Below are 15,936 nucleotides of genomic sequence, written 5' to 3' on the forward strand. Positions count from 1 at the left end.
TTTGAGGGTATTGAATAAGTGAAGCAAAACTTTCCAGTGGTACAAGCTTCATTAAGCAGAAGGGAAACATTAACAGAAGCATCAGAAGAAGTGAGTTAATGTGATCCTGAATGCAGTGTTTGACAGAACTGCAGGAGCACACTCAATAGGATCTTTCAAAAGGGGAATCAGACATAGACCTGAAAGAGAAAAATGTAAGGCTTGTGGGATGGTAGAGCAGGGGAATGAGTGACTTAGAGCCAGTGCAGACACATGGTGAGTTTCTGCTTTGTTGGTGAGCCTTTCAGAGAGAGGCACGCAGGGAAGGTCAGGGAGGTGCTGTTGGTGTTGTAATATTGTCTGCATGTTTCAAGACCCATCTTGGGGGAGAGTTTCACTGTCTACTGTCACCTTTTGGGGGGTGAGGTGTGGGCAAGAACTATAGTTAAGGACAAAGTACTTGTGTCACTTGCAGCTGGGATCACTTGTAAATTGGCTTTAAGATCTGAATTCATATGACTACTCCAAACAGGACAGAGTGGTATGGTGCCCCAGTGGTTAATACTGCTACCTCACATGCCAGGGACCAGGGTTCAGTTCCAGCCTCCGGTCGCCTGTGTGGAGTTTGCATGTTCTCCCCATGGATGGATGGATTTCTTCTGGGTGTTCCGGTTTCCTCCCACGGTCCAGAGATGTACAGATTAAGTGGATTGGCCATGCTAAATTGCCCATAGTATCCAGGGGTGTGCAAGTTAGATGGATTACAGTGATAAGATCTGAATGGATACTATCGGGAGGCTCAATGGGCTGAATGGCCTCTTTCTGCCTGACTGGAATTAGGTGAGACATTACCTCATGTTTGAGTAGTCTATGGCCAGAATGATGCCGTGGATATAGCGTTCTGCTAATTACACATGCACATGGAGCTAAGAGCTTGGTTATTCAGACAGTCTTTAACAGTTAATTGTACACAGATGTTGTGGGTGTGTCCAGACCTGGCACTGTGTACTTGTAAATTGCTCAAAGGTTAACTGGTATTGACTGACTGTGTCCCACGCAGTGGTGATAAAGGAATTCTTCATACTTCCTTGTGTGGGCAGTCTTGTCTGACCTGACTACTGAGCGACTGTGATATCCAGCTCCTGAAGGGGAGGGGAAGGAAAGCATGATCAAATCCAAAGTTTGTGGCTGCCCTGTGAGCTTGAGGTAACAGATATTATCACAGTTTTCAGTGGAGACCTTAAACTGAAGCTCCATCTGTCCCTTGGGCCTGGGGTCACTGTGAGTGATTTTGGGGAACTGTTCTGAAGATGAGAATGGCCTTTATAAGAATGAAAAGAACTGGCACCCTGTGTATTTGTTACTGGCTACCTAACTAACTAAAAAGGCTAACTTGGCAGAGACCGGGGATGTGGCTGGAACCTTGTGGTTTGTATATATTGGTGAGAACACAGTGTTGCTTTTACATAGTGCCTGTGAAAAACACAAAAGTGCTTGGCAGCCAATCAGGTTGTAAATTTTGAAGTACATTTACCATTGGCTGCCTCGTTTCCTACACTTCCAATATGTATACAGGAAGCTCCCAGAAACAGCAATATGACTAATGATCAATTAATCTTTTCTAGTGCTGTTGCTTGAAGGATAAATATTGATTAGGACTCGAGGAAGAAGTCTTTATGGGATCATTTATGCTCATCTGAGGTGGGGCAGACAGGACTTTTGTTTAATGTCCCATTTGAAAGATGACCCTTCCGATAGTGCCTCAGGATGGTACTGGGTGCCCTCAGTGTAGGTTTTGGTCTCGCTGTTCAGGAATGATGACTGTGGGATTGAGTGTGTAACCACCTGTGAAACTGCTGATAGTGTTGGGTTTCCAGGCACAAAAACAGAAATTACTGGAAAAACTCAGCAGGTCTGACAGCACCTGTGAAGAGAAATCAGGAGCTGAGGAAGGATCACTGGACCTGAAAGGTTGACTGATGCTGCCAGACCTGCTGAGCTTTTCCAGCACTTTGTTTCTGTTTTTAATTTGCAGCATCTGTAGTTTTGGTTTTTGTGGGTTTCCAGGCCCCTTGTTAGCATACATACGATGGATCAGAAAGCCTCCTGTGCTGTAAGAAAGAGCACAAAGGGTGGCAGGTATTTCTGGAAAGGCAGGTTTGTGATTTGAAATGTAACCCAGCCAGTAGCATAAGCCTGTGTCTCAGCAACCTGCAGGCCTGTTGGGTACTTGCAGTTCGGAGAAAGTGAGGACTGCAGATGCTGGAGATCAGAGTCAAAAAGTGTGGTGCTGGAAGAGTGCAGCCAGTCAGGATGAAGAACTTATGCTCAAAATGTTGACACTCCTGCTCCTCGGATGCTGCCTCTGACTGTGCTTTGACTCTGAATACTCCCAGCACTTTCTGTATCCACTGGGTGAATGAATTAGCTCTTGCCATTACCATTGTCTAAGGACAAGGTAAAAACAAAGACTGCAGATGCTGGAAACCAGATTCTGGATCAGTGGTGCTGGAAGAGCACAGCAGTTCAGGCAGCATCCAACAAGCAGCGAAATCGACGTTTCGGGCAAAAGCCCTTCATTAGGAATAAAGGCAGTGAGCTGGAAGCATGGAGAGATAAGCTAGGGGAGGGTGGGGAGAGAGTAGCATAGAGTACAATGGGTGAGTGGGGGAGGAGATGAAGGTGATAGGTCAGGGAGGAGAGGGTGGAGTGGATAGGTGGAAAAGGAGCTCGGCAGGTAGGACAAGTCATGGGGACAGAGCTGAACTGGAAGTTTGAAACTAGGATGAGGTGGGGGAAGGGGAAATGAGGAAGCTGTTGAAGTCCACATTGATGTCCTGGGGTTGAAGTGTTCCGAGGCGGAAGATGAGGCGTTCTTCCTCCAGGCGTCTGGTGGTGAGGGAGCGGCAGTGAAGGAGGCCCAGGACCTCCATGTCCTCGGCAGAGTGGGAGGGGGAGTTGAAATGTTGGGCCACGGGGTGGTGTGGTTGATTGGTGCGGGTGTCTTGGAGATGTTCCCTAAAGCGCTCTGCTAGGAGGCGCCCAGTCTCCCCAACGTAGAGGAGACCACATCGGGAGCAACGGATACAATAAATGATATTGGTGGATGTGCAGGTAAAACTTTGATGGATGTGGAATGCTCCTTTAGGGCCTTGAATAGAGGTGAGGGAGGAGGTGTGGGCACAGGTTTTACAGTTCCTGCGGTGGCACGGGAAGGTGCCAGGATGGGAGGGTGGGTCGTAGGGGGGCATGGGCCTGACCAGGTAGTCACGGAGGGAATGGTCTTTGCGGAAGGCGGAAAGGGGTGAGGAGGGAAATATATCTCTGGTGGTGGGGTCTTTTTGCGGGTGGCGGAAATGTCGGCGGATGATTTGGTTTATGCGAAGGTTTGTAGGGTGGAAGGTGAGCACCAGGGGCGTTCTATCCTTGTTACAGTTGGAGGGATGTGGTCTGAGGGCAGAGGTGCGGGATGTGGACGAGATGCGTTGGAGGGCATCTTTAACCACGTGGGAAGGGAAATTGCGGTCTCTAAAGAAGGAGGCCATCTGGTGTGTTCTATGGTGGAACTGGTCCTTCTGGGAGCAGATACGGTGGAGGCGGAGGAATTAGGAATACGGGATGGCATTTTTGCAAGAGATAGGGTGGGAAGAGGTGTAATCCAGGTAGCTGTGGGAGTCGGTGGGTTTGTAAAAAAAAATGTCAGTGTCAAGTTGGTCATCATTAATGGAGATGGAGAGGTCCAGGAAGGGGAGGGAGGTGTCAGAGATGGTCCAAGTAAATTTAAGGTCAGGGTGGAATGTGTTGGTGAAGTTGATGAATTGCTCAACCTCCTCGCGGGAGCATGAGGTGGCGCCAATGCAGTCATCAATGTAGCGGAGGAAGAGGTGGGGAGTGGTGCCGGTGTAATTACGGAATATCAACTGTTCTATGTAGCCAACAAAGAGACAGGCATAGCTGGGGCCCTTACGTGTGCCCATGGCTACCCCTTTGGCCTGGAGGAAGTGGGAGGATTCGAAGGAGAAATTGTCAAGGGTGAGGACCAGTTCGGCCAAACGAATGAGTGTCGGTGGAAGGGTACTGTTGGGGACGTCTGGAGAGAAAAAACGGAGGGCTTGGAGGCCCTGGTCATGGCGGATGGAGGTGTAGAGGGATTGGATATCCATGGTGAAGATGAGGCGTTGTGGGCCAGGGAAACGGAAGTCTTGGAGGAGGTAGAGGGTGTGGGTGGTGTCTCGAACGTATGTGGGGAGTTCCTGAACGAGGGGGGATAGGACAGTGTCGAGGTAGGTAGAGATGAGTTCAGTGGGGCAGGAGCATGCTGAGACAATGGGTCGGCCAGGGTGGTCAGGCTTGTGGATCTTGGGAAGGAGGTAGAACCGGGCAGTGCGGGGCTCACGGACTATGAGATTGGAAGCTGTGGGTGGGAGATCTCCTGAGGTGATGAGGTTCTGTATGGTTTGGGAGATGATGGTTTGATGATTGGGGGGTGGGGTCACGGTCGAGGGGGCAGTAGGAAGAGGTTCCTCGAGTTGGCGTTTAGCTTCAGTGGTGTAGAGGTCAGTGCACCAGACTACCACTGCGCCCCCTTTATCTGCTGGCTTAATGGTGAGGTTGGGATTGGAGGGCTGCACGTTGTGAGGGTGAGAGGTTGGAGTGGGGGAGGGGGGTAGACAGGTTGAGGCGGTTAATGTCCCGGCGGCAGTTGGAAATGAAGAGGTCGAGGGCAGGTAATAGGCCAGCACGGGGTGTCCAGGTGGATGCAGTGTGTTGGAGGTGGGCGAAGGGGTCCTCGGAAGGTGGTGGGCAGGAATCCTGATTGTGAAAGTAAGCTCGGAGGCGGAGGCGACGGAAGAATTGTTCGACGTCACGGCATGTATTAAATTCATTGATGCGTGGATGGAGGGGGATAAAGGTGAGTCCTTTGCTGAGGACTGATCGTTCGTCCTCAGTGAGGGGGAGGTCTGGAGGGATGGTGAAAACTCGGCAGGGCTGGGAGCTGGGATCTGGTGTGGGTGTGGAGCTGGGGGTGGGATCAGAGCCAGTAACTGGAGTGGGTGTGATGGTAGGGGAATGGGGGTGGAGTCATGAGCAGGGGTAGTGTTCCCCTTGGGGTTCTGGGGGGTGGGGATAGTGACAGTGGGGTCTGTTGGGGGGCGTGAACAGTTGAATTAATCTCACAAGGATCACCCTTGGTAAATACAGTTGTTCTTTACAATGACTCAATTGCATATGTTATACACACCAGGAAGGTCCCAGACGATGCACACTGTTCAATGCCTTTCTCAATTCCTTAGATATATTCTTGGGATGTGCTAAGCTAACATTTAGTGCCCATCCTTCAATGTTCTAGGCAAAGTCTTGGTGTGCTGCAGCATCCATGTGGTGTAGCTATAGCCATAGGGCTGTAGCTGTAGTCAGGATGGTGTGTGACTTGGTGGGAAACTTACAGATGGTGCTGTTCCCAGGCATTTACTGCTTTTGTCTTGCAAGGTGATAGAGGTCAATGATTTTGAAGGTGCTATTGAATAAACCTTCATTAATTACTGCACTACTTTTTGTAGGTATACACCCTGCTGCCAATGTGTGTTAGTGAATGTTGAAGGTGGTAATAGGAGTTCCATCAAGTGGACTGCTTTATCCAGGATTGTGTCAAGTTTCTTGAGCTGTACCCAGCCAGGCAAATGGGCAATATTTGATCACACTCCTGACCTGTGCCTTGTAGATGGAGAAACTTTTTGTAGTCAGGCAGTGAATTGTTCGCTGCGAGATTCCGAACTACTGGCCTGCTCTTTTAGCCACTTTTTTTGTTCAGTGGTAATCCCAGGATTTTTATAGAGAATGATTCATGGTAATAACCATCGAATGTCAAGGGGCATTGGTTAGCTTCTCTCTTTATTGGAGGTGGTTGGTCTTGTGTAGCACGAATATTACTTGCCACTTGTCAGCCCAAGCCTGGATATTGTCCAGATCTTGTTGCATTTGAACACGGACAGAATCAGTATTTGAGGAGTTATGAGTGGTGCTGAACATTGTGCAATCATCGGGAAGCATCACCACTTCTGACCTTGATGATGGAGGGAGAAAAGTCATGGATGAAGAAACTGAAGATGGTGGGGCCAAGGATACTACCCTGAGGAACTCCTGCAGAGATTTCTTGGACTGAGATGACTGACCTCCAACAACAGCAACCATCTTCCTTATGTGCCAGGTATGTCTCCAACCAGCGGGGAATTTTGGTCAAGATTTTCACTGACTCTGATAGTCCAGAGCACTTGACCGCAATGTGCGGTCACAAGCTGCCATGATGAAATGAGAAGTCACCTTGACCTCCCTTTTGTCTGTAAAGAGCACTTTTATTGAAGTAGGAACGGAAAAGGACAAAAATGGGCCCTGCATTTAAAAAGGGAGAAATTCTAGGATTTGTTTGTGGCTTTGCAAAGCAAGTGAAGCTAATTAATTCCTATGTAACAATGCTACTTTTGAGGATGACGCGGCACTGCCAGTGTGTGTGTTCAGGGCAGCGTTGTTTATAGACAATCTTAATTGGCTTTAAAGTTGGTGCCAATGGTGAGTACCAGAGGCAACAGTGCAGCAACAAGCCTCTGATTAGTGAGGTTGCACTCTAACACAGACTGTGAGAAGTGTGTTATACCTCACTGGATGAAGCGCTGAAAATCAAACCCCGCTACTATTGAAGTCATCGCACAAGTTAAAGATTTAAAAGTATGTGGCGTTCTCCACCTTTCATGTCCTTTAAACTCCGATTCACAGAAAGCATGGGCCAGATTTCTGTACTTAACAAATCTATTTGTTTGTATTAAATAGTCAAACTACAGATGCAATTCTAAACTGTTGACATAAAACTGTACTAGGAGAAAGTGAGGACTGCAGATGCTGGAAATCGGAGTCAAGATTAGAGTGGTGCTGGAAAAGCACAGCAGGTCAGGCAGCATCCAAGGAGCAGGGAAATCGGTGTTTCGGGCAAAAGCCCTTCATCAGGAATGAGGCTGTGAGCTGAGGGGTGGAGAGATAAATGGGATGGGGGGGTGGGGGTGGGGGAGATGGTAGCTGAGAGTGCGATAGGTGGATGGAGGTGATGGTAGTGGTGAATAGGTCAGAGAGGAGGATGGAGCGGATAGGTGGGAAGGAAGATGGGCAGGTCATGAGGGTGGTGCCGAGTTGGAAGGTTGGAACTGGGATAAGGTGGCGGGAGGGGAAATGAGGAAACTGGTGAAATCCACATTGATGCCGCGGGATTGGAGGATCCTGAGGTGGAAGACAGGGTGTTCTTAATCCAGGCATCGGGTGGTAAGGGTTTGGCGATGGAGGAGGCCCAGGACCTGCATGTCCTTGGCGGAGTTGGAGGGAGAAGTTGAAGTGTTTGACCATGGGGTGGTGGGGTTGTTTAGTGTGAGTGTCTCAAAGATGTGCTCTGCAAGTAGGCGTCCTGTCTCCCCAGCATAGAGGATACTGCTTGATCGTATGTCGAAGGGGTGATAAGAGGGGAGGCCACGCTGGATCTGGTGCTTGGTAATGAACCAGGCCAGGTGTCTGATTTAGTTGTAAGTGAGCATTTTGGAGAGAGTGACCATAATTCAGTTATGTTTAGTTTAGCGATGGAATGGGATAGGTACATGCCACAGGTCAAGAGTTAACGATGGGGCAAGGGCAATTATAATGCGATTAGGCAAGAATTAAGATGCGTAGAATGAAGGAGCAAAATGCGGGGGATGCAGACAGTGGAAATGTGCAACTGGTTTAAGGAACAGATATACTTATCAAGGACAAGCAATGTCCCTGTCAGGCAGGGTGGAAGCGATAAGGTAAGGGTACTGTGGTTCACTGCAGAAATTGCATCTCTTGTTAAGCAGAAGAAGGAAGCTTATATGTTGATGAGGCAAGATGGTTCAGATGAGGCCATGGAGAGTTACAGATCAGCGTGGAAGGATTTAAAGAGAGTGTTAAGAGCAAAGAGAGGACATGAGCAGTCTTTAGCAAATAGCTTTAGGGTTCTCCTTTATTCTATCTGTAGGTATGTGAGGAATAAAAGGATGATTAGGGTAGGAATAGGGCCAATCAAAGACAGAAGTGGGAAGTTGATTGTGGATCCTGTGGAGATTGGAGAGGTGCTAAATGAACATTTCTCATCGGTTTTCACTCAGGAAAAGGAGAATATTGTAGAGCAGAAGAATGAGGTGTGAGATACTAGACTAGAAAGGATTGAGGTTAGTTATAAACAGGTGTTATCAATTCTAGAAGGAGTGAAAGTAGACAAGTCCCCTGGGTCAGATGGGGTCTATCCGAGGATTCTCTGGGAAGCTAGGGAGGAGATAGCAGAGCCTTTGGCTTTAATATTTGAGTCATCATTGTCTGCAGGTTTAGTAACAAAAGACTGGAGGGTTACAAATGTTGTGCCCTTGTTCAAGGGCAGTAGTTATTTAAGAACTTACCTCATGCCAACGGTCTTTTCGCATCCGAGAGCAGCGGGAGCTGGGCGGAAGTGAAGGCAGAGCACAAAGGCGGTTGGGAAGATAAGTGATTGTTAGTTGAGTGGGTGTGTTCTAGACCCCAGATCCTACAAAGTAGGGCTTCCCTCCCTCCTCTAACACAGACTTGCCCCAAAAAGAGGGTCCAAGGAAGTTCCTGTGGATTGAAGAGTGAGGCTTTAGCCCAGGAGTCTTTGACAAGGAGGTTGAGTGAAGTGATTACGCCACAGTTGAAGAGGGTGAAGACATGACTGCCAAGCTGATTCAGTGTGCTACGGGCTTGATGTGGGAGGTCAACGACTCTGGTTGTCTGGCTCGTATAAGTGTGGAAAGTGTGTGCACATTCAGCTATTGACCGAGCATATTGCAGCACTGATGAAAGAACTCGACCTTCAGCTCATCTGAGAGAATGAGATCTTTCTGGACAAGACCTTCAGTGAGGTTATTACACCGATTGTACCAGAAGAGAGCAGACGATGAGGAAGGCAGAGAGGAGACAGGTGCAAGAGACCCCGGGAGAAGTACCTGTCAGGAACAAGTTGAATCTTTTGGAAACTGTAGAGACAGATGACACTGCCAGTCCGTGAGGCGGCCAGGTCTGTCAATCAAACGTTGGCGTGGAGACAGAGCGGACGAGTCGGACATCGCACAGAGCCATGGTTATAGGGGACTCCATAGCGAGAGGAACTGACCGGGGTTTTTGTGGCAGCAGACGGGATGTAAGGATGGGGTGTTGCCTTCCTGGTGCCAGGGTTAAAGACATCACAGACAGAGGGCAGGAAATCCTCAAGGACAAAGGTGAAGAGCCAGAGGTGGTGGTACATGTCGGCACAAATGATGTCGGGAAGAAGAGGAGGAACATACTACAGCAGGACTTCGGAGAACTAGGAAGAAGACGGAAAAGCAGGACGTCCAAGGTGGTTATCTCCGGTTTGTTTCCAGTTCCTCGGGCTGGTGAGGCCAGAAACAGGGAGATAATGGACTTGAACTGATGCAGGAAGCAAGGATTTAAGTTCTTGGATCACTGGGGTATGTTTTGTGGGAAGCATAAATTATACAAGAGAGACGGTTTGCACCTTAATAGGTTAGGGACCAGCATTCTGGCCGACAGGTTTGCTACTGCAACACAGCTAATTTTAAACTAAGTAGCGGGGCGGGGGGGGGGACAAACTGGATGTTTAAGAAGGAAATTGAAGGGAAAGTTAGAACAAGGGAAGTCAAGAAAGACAACTGTATAAACGAGGCAGAAAACTCAAAAAGGGATCATGCTGTAAGGTTGAGTGAAATAGGAGTTGATGGGAAGGGTGAGGGCAGTAACAAATGCAAAATACTATACATGAATGACCAAAGCATTAGAAATAAGATGGATGAGCTTGAGGCTCTTTTGGAAATTGGCAGATATGATATTGTGGGGCTAACTGAGACGTGGCTTCAGTGGACAGGGCCTGGGAAATGAATATTCAAGGCTACACGTGCTATCGTAAGGACAGACTGACGGGCAGAGGGGGTGGGGTGGCCATGTTGGTAAGGGATGATATTCAGTCCCTTGCACGGGGGGACCTAGAATCAGGGGATGTAGAGTCAGTGTGGATAGAGCTGAGAAATTCTAAGGGTAAAAAGACCCTCTTGGGAGTTATCTACAGGCCCCCAAACAGTAGTCTGGATGTCGGATGTAAGTTAAATCAGGAGCTGAAATTGGCCTATCGCAAAGATGTTACTACAGTTGTTATGGGGGATTTTAACATGCAGGTAGACTGGGAGAATCAGGATGGTATTAGACCTCAAGAAAGAGACTTTGTGGAGTGCCTCTGAGATGGATTCTTAGAACAGCTGGTGCTGGAGCCGACCAGGGAGAAGGCAATTCTGGATCTGGTATTGTGTAATGAACCAGAATTGATCAGGGACCTCGAATTGAAGGAGCCATTGGGAAGTAGTGACCATAATACCATAAGCTTCAATCTGCAATTTGAGAGGGAGAGGGTACAATCGGAAGCGACAATTTTTCAGTTGAATGAAGGGAACTGTAGAGCTATGAGGGAGGAGCTGGCCAAAGTTGAATGGTGCAATACCTTAGCAGGGATGACTGTGGAGGAACAACGGCGGATATTTCTGTGTATAATGCAGAAGTTGCAGGATCAATTCATTCCAAAAAGGAAGAAAGACCCTAGGAGGAGGTAGGGGTGGCCGTGGCTGACGAGGGAAGTTAAGGAACATATAAAGTTAAAAGAGAAAAAGTATAACATATCTTTGCTCAGTGGGAAAACGGAGGACTGGGAAGCTTTTAAAGAACAACAAAGGATAACTAAGAAGGAAATACGCAGAGAAAAAATGAGGTACGAAGGTAAACTGGCCACTAATGTAAAGGAGGATAGTAAAAGTTTGTTTAGGTATGTGAAATGCAAAAAAAATGGTTAAGACTAAAATTGGGCCCTTGAAGACAGAAACAGGGGAATATAGTACTGGGAACAAAGAAATGGCAGAACAATTGAATTGGTACTTCAGATCTGTGTTCACTGGGGAAGACACAAACAATCTCCCTGAGGTAACAGTGGCTGAAGGACCTGAACTGGAGGGAATTTATATTTCCCAGGAATTGGTGTTGGAGAGACTGTTAGGTCTGAAGGTTGATAAGTCCCCGGGGCCTGATGGTTTACATCCTAGAGTACTGAAGGAGGTGGCTGGAGAAATCGTGGATGCGTTGGTGATCATTTTCCAGAGTTCGATAGATTCAGGATCAGTTCCTGCGGATTGGAGGGTGGCTAATGTTATACCACCTTTTAAGAAAGCAGGAAATTATAGACCAGTTATTCTGACCTCAGTGGTGGGAAAGATGCTGGAGTCTATTATAAAGGATGAAATTATGACACATCTGGATAGTAGTAACAGGATAGGTCAGAGTCAGCATGGATTTATGAAGGGGAAACCATGCTTGACTAATCTTCTGGAATTTTTTTGAGGAGGTAACTCTGAAGATGGACAAGGGAGATCCAGTAGATGTAGTGTACCTGGACTTGCAGAAAGCTTTTGATAAAGTCCCACATAGGAGGTTAGTGAGTAAAATTAGGACGCATGGTATTGGGGGCGAAGTACTAACTTGGATTGAAAGTTGGTTGGCTGATAGGAAACAAAGAGTAGTGATAAATGGCTCCATTTCAGAATGGCAGGCAGTGACCAGTGGGGTACAGCAGGGATCAGTGCTGGGACCGCAGTTTTTTACAATATATGTTAATGATATAGAAGATGGTATTAGTAATAACATTAGCAAATTTGCTGATGATACAAAGCTGGGTGGCAGGGTGAAATGTGATGAGGATGTTAGGAGATTACAGGGTGACCTGGACAAGTTAGGTGAGTGGTCAGGTGCATGACAGATGCAGTTTAATGTGGATAAATGTATGGTTATCCACTTTGGTGGCAAGAACAGGAAGGCAGATTACTACCTAAATGGAGTCAAGTTAGGTAAAGGGGCAGTACAAAGAGATCTGGGTGTTCTTGTACACCAGTCAATGAAGGTAAGCATGCAGGTACAGCAGGTAGTGAAGAAGGCTAATAGCATGCTGGCCTTCATAACAAGAGGGATTGAGTATAGAAGCAAAGAGGTTCTTCTGCAGCTGTACAGGGCCCTGGTGAGAACACACCTGGGGTACTGTGTGCAGTTCTGGTCTCCAAATTTGAGGAAAGACATTCTGGCTATTGAGGGAGTGCAGCGTAGGTTCACGAGGTCAATTCCTGGAATGGCGGGATTACCTTACGCTAAAGACTGGAGCGACTGGGCTTGTATACCCTTGAGTTTAGAAGACTAAGAGGGGATCTGATTGAGACATATAAGATTATGAAAGGATTGGACGCTGTGGCAGCAGGAAACACGTTTCCGCTGATGGGTGAGTGCCGAACCAGAGGACACAGCTTAGAAATACGGGATAGACCATTTAGGACCGAGATGAGGAGAAACTTCTTCACCCAGAGAGTGGTGGCTGTGTGGAATGCTCTGTCCCAGAGGGCAGTGGAGGCCCAGTCTCTGAATTCATTTAAGAAAGAGTTGGATAGAACTCTCTAGGATAGTGGAATCAAGGGTTATGGAGATAAGGCAGGCACAGGATACTAATTAAGGATGATCAGCCATGATCATATTGAATGATGGTGCAGGCTCGAAGGGCACAATGGCTTACTCCTGCACCTATTGTCTATAGAGATGACCCAGATAGTTATAGACCAGTGTGCCTTCCTTCTGTTGTAGGAAGGGCTTTGGAAAGGATTATAAGAGATGAGACTTATAACCATCTAGCAAGCAACAATTTGATTTCAGATCATCCATCAACATGGTTTCGTCAAGGGCAGGCCATGTCTCACAAACCTCATTGAGTTTTTTGAGAAGGTGACCAAGCGTGTAGATGTGGGTAGGGCAGTTGACGTGGTAATCATGGATTTCAGTAAAGCCTTTGATAAGGTTCCACATGGGAGGCTGTTGGAGAAAATGCAGAGGCATGGGATTGAGGGTAATTTAGCAGCCTGGATTAGAAACTGGTTTTCTGAAAGAAAGCAGCGAGTGGTGGTTGATGTAAAATGTTCACCCTGGAGTCTGGTTACTAGTGGTGTGGCAAAAGGATCTGTTTTGGGACCACTGCTGTTTGTCCTTTTTATAAATGACTTAGACGCAGGCGTGGGTGGATGGATTAGTACATCTGCAGGTGACACTGAAGTCGATGGAGTAGTGGGCAGTTTGGAAGAATGTTACAGGTGGCAGGGGGACTTGGATAAACTGCAGAATTGGGCTGAGAGGTGGCAAATGGAGTTCAATGCAGCTCAATGTGAGGTGATGCACTTTGGGAAGAATAACAGGAAGGCAGAGTACTGGGTCAATGGAAAGATTCTTGGTAGTGTGGGTGTGCAGAGGGATCTTGGAGTCCATGTACATAGATCCCTGAAAGTTGCTACCCAGGTTGATGGTGCTGTTAAATAGGCATACGGTGTGTTAGGCTTCATTTGTAGAGGGAAAAAATGAGGTCTGCAGATGCTGGAGATCACAGCTGCAAATGTGTTGCTGGTCAAAGCACAGCAGGTTAGGCAGCATCTCAGGAATAGAGAATTCGACGTTTCGAGCATAAGCCCTGATGAAGGGCTTATGCTCGAAACGTCGAATTCTCTATTCCTGAGATGCTGCCTAACCTGCTGTGCTTTGACCAGCAACACATTTGCAGTTCATTTGTAGAGGGATTGAGTTCTGGAGCTGCAATGTTATGCTGCAACTATACAAAACGCTAGTGTGGCCACACTTGGAATATTGTGTACTGGTCGCCATATTTCGGGAAGGATGTGGAAGCACTGGAAAAGTTGCAGAGGAGATTTACCAGGATGTTGCCTGGTCTGGAAAGAAGGTCTTATGAGGAGAGGCTGAGAGACTTGGGTCTGTTCTCATTGGAAAGAAGAAGCTAAAAGGGGATTTGTTAGAGACATACAAGATGATCAGATTAGATAGGGTAGACAGTGAATGATGTTTTCCTAGGATGATGATGTCAGCTTGTACAAGGGGGCATAACTACAAATTGCAGGGTGATAGATTTAAGACAAATGTCAGAGGCAGGTCCTTCATTCAGAGACTGGTAAGGGCATGGAATGCCCTGCCTTCCAATCTAGTTACCTCAGGAACATTAGGGAGATTTAAACAATCATTGGATAAGCACATAAATGATTTTGGGATAGTGTAGGGGAACGAACTGAGAATAGTTCACAGGTCGGCGCAACATTGAGGGCCGAAGGGCCTGTTCTCTGTCCTCTAGCCCCTTCAAAGACTACTTCCAATCCTTTTCCAATGGTTGAGTTTAGACAGTTGGGGTGGGTATTGGCCGGGTTGGATCTGTTCTGCGTTTTGTGCACAGGACGTAATTGTTGAGTAGATGATGGTGTTGTCAGCTTGATGCCAGCCTGGCTAGGGTTGCATCTAGTTCTGGAGCATGTTGTCAGAGCCCAAGTCTTTATAACACCTCTGACCATTTCTTGATATCACGTGGAGTGGACCAAATTGACTAAAGACCTGGCACCTGAGATGCTCAGGGCCATTGGAGCAGGGCGAGATGGATCATCCAGTCAGTACTCCAGGCTGCATATTCTGAATGTTTCAGCTTTGTCCTCTGCGCTGATGTGCTGAGCTCCCCCATGATTTAGGATTGGGATATTTCGGCAGCAGCCTCCAGTTCGTATGTAATTAGTCGTTGGTTAGTTAACGGTGTGTAGCAGCAGGAGTTGAACACCATTCGCACTTAGGCTGATCAGTAAGGGTAGGACTTTGTTATTCATCTTTAAGCTCTCAACTAATATTCAAATTGTACTAAAAATCAATTGTGTATGTTGGCAAACAGCATTTTAAATGAGGTGCATCAAGTTAAAGAATGTGGGTGTGATTCCTGATCAAACACTGAAGGGCTGCCACGTGTGCAGTAAGGTTTGCCAAGACAAACAGAATGAGAAAGCACATAACAGTGCGCAGACTATGTTCTACATTGCACTTCTGCATCACACGTTGGGGTATTTATCTTCCTGCCAAATCAAAAGCAGTGGAGTCTCTGCCAAAGATTTAGTTGAGGGTGAATCGGATTGCTTTTTAAACAGAAGAATCTGTTCTCTTCCTCCTGCGGCAGCTGATTCACATTGGGATATGACTGTGTGCACAGTTTAACCCCCGTGGCCACTTGTTGTGTACCTGTCGACTGTATACGCCAGCTGAGTTGTTTTACTGCTATATTAATTCTTCCTTGGGTGAACTGAAATGCCAGAAGGGATGCCTTTCAAACAGTGTGTCAAGCAAAGGCTTTGCCTGCCCTTGTAACACAAAAGATTCCATTGCCTTGCTTGAAACTCCACAGGAACTTTCTTGGTAATATCCTCGTCATTATTTATTCTTCAACTAACGTCACAAACGCGTGTTTCTGGTCATGCTCAGAGCTGGTTAGATTGTGGAGGTTAGTGTGTCAAAATAGGCTGCTGCTTTCTGATATTCAATGGCTAAACCTTTTTTAATGAACTATTTCACTCACTGAAAGATGCTTTGGTGTGTCCTGAGGTTGTGAAAGTGCTGTCTACTTACAGGTATTTATTTTCTAGTCTATTAAATGCTGAAGTTTGTGGAAGTACTGCTTGGGATTCCTTTATGTTCATTTGAGTGAGCAGACAGAACAGCTCCCACTAGATAAAAGGCAGTACATTTAAGTCTGAGTGGCGGTTTTGCTTCTGATGCTGCGTCGTACAATACCCCCCACCTCGTGTGCTTGCTATTTTTTCCGCAAATGTGATAAACAGCTACGTAGGAAATGGAGTTTAGCATGCGTCAATTATCTGTTGCAACAGGAATAAAATACTTCTCCAAATTGAGACTGTGAATGTTTAGATACGTTGTGGGCTGCTGTAATCTTGATGTACGGTTCTTGCAAATTGTCAAATTTTAGTGCCTTCCTGTTTTGAGAAAAAAATTGAGACT

The 15,936-nt window shown here is 46.9% G+C and overlaps 1 protein-coding gene across 3 annotated transcripts in view; it reads left to right on the top strand.

Annotated features, from left to right (window-relative positions):
* Positions 1-15,936, top strand: part of LOC132828466 (serine/threonine-protein kinase 38) — a 107,404-nt gene that overhangs the window by 26,529 nt on the left and 64,939 nt on the right. Inside the window, exon 1 of one of the 3 annotated variants that reach the window (XM_060845624.1) lies at positions 15,315-15,336. The exons of 1 other annotated variant lie outside the window; for it this stretch is intronic. The gene's annotated coding sequence lies outside the window, so the exon portion shown is untranslated. Of the gene's footprint in view, positions 1-15,314; positions 15,337-15,432; positions 15,549-15,936 lie in introns of those variants that run through there. One more of the 3 variants, XM_060845621.1, reaches the window with a different exon arrangement.

This window comes from Hemiscyllium ocellatum, chromosome 26 (assembly GCF_020745735.1).
Source record: "Hemiscyllium ocellatum isolate sHemOce1 chromosome 26, sHemOce1.pat.X.cur, whole genome shotgun sequence".
In the NCBI taxonomy this organism is placed as follows: Eukaryota; Metazoa; Chordata; class Chondrichthyes; order Orectolobiformes; family Hemiscylliidae; genus Hemiscyllium; species Hemiscyllium ocellatum.